The sequence below is a fragment of the Petaurus breviceps genome, unplaced genomic scaffold (genome assembly GCF_028583685.1).
Source record: "Petaurus breviceps papuanus isolate PSGF00001 unplaced genomic scaffold, PetGlider_PUasm1.0 126, whole genome shotgun sequence".
NCBI classification, from domain to species: Eukaryota; Metazoa; Chordata; class Mammalia; order Diprotodontia; family Petauridae; genus Petaurus; species Petaurus breviceps.
In genome coordinates, this window is record NW_027185655.1 from 36,104,433 (window position 1) to 36,105,685 (window position 1,253).

Below are 1,253 nucleotides of genomic sequence, written 5' to 3' on the forward strand. Positions count from 1 at the left end.
TCTCTGGATGTGGCATTTTCTATCATGAGTCTTTTGGAGTTGTCTTAGATTCTTGCATTGCTAAGAAGAGGTAAGTCTGTGAAAGTTAGTAATTGCACAATGTGGCTATTACTGCGTATAATATTCAAGGAGCTCACATTTTAATGGGGGAGAAAACACACACATATTCATACATATATACACATATATGAATAAATACACACACATATGATGGATTAGCTCAATGGACTGCCCAACCAAATGCAAGTCATAACCTGAGCAAAAGACATTTTCATCCACACTTGTTTTCTCCTGTGCATATGGTTAATGGTTATGGATACTATTTGCTAGTATTATGGGATTTGATATAATTAGCATAAACATGAGCACCTGGAGATTTTCACTGTCTGTTGGTCTCTACACAAGGGGTCCTTCTTATCAGTATTGGACAGCTTTGGGAAGCATACATCTCCCAATTCTAGGCCTCTTTGGTATTATCAGATGATCAATGAACAAAGTTGTTTCAGGGCTTTCTTCTATATCAAAAAGAATCTTCTGTGATCTTGAAGGCTGTGTTCCAACATGGCATCATCATAAAATATTGAATCAAATTTGTTACTGCTGAATCGTTTCAGTCATGTCCAACTCTTCATGATCCCATTTGGGGTTTTCTTGGCAAAGATTCTGAAGTGGTTTGCCATTTCCTTCTACAGCTTATTTTACAGATGAGGATACTGAGACAAACAGAGTTAAGTGACTTGCCCAGGGTCACACTAGTAAGTGTCTGAGACCAAATTTGAATTCAGGTCTTACTTATTCCAGGCCCTCTATCCACTGGGCCACCAGCTGTATATTCTACTGACAATGCATTAGTAGTCTCATTTTTCTATATTAGAACAGTCTTAGGGGCATTTATGCTGAATCTCTGTTGGGGTTAAAAAAAATAAATCCCTATTAGTGAATTTTACTATGATTTGCCTCTTCCTCAAGAAAAGGGGGCAAAAAAGCCAAATGCTGGAAATAATGTCAGTCAATTGATGATTTGGGTAAGTTGGGTTCTAATTAAAAAAGACTCCTCTGTAACATTTTCCAATGTGCTATGGATTACAAGCTTGATTTGGTGTGAAACTACACCTAGAGAATGTATTCTATCCAGGAAGGCACCTGGTTTTCTTTAACATACTTAAAAGATGAGCTTTCCTAGAAATTGTTTTCCACATCCCATACAGCTCTACCTTCTTCTAGTGAAACTCAATTCCAGGCACCTCATTTTA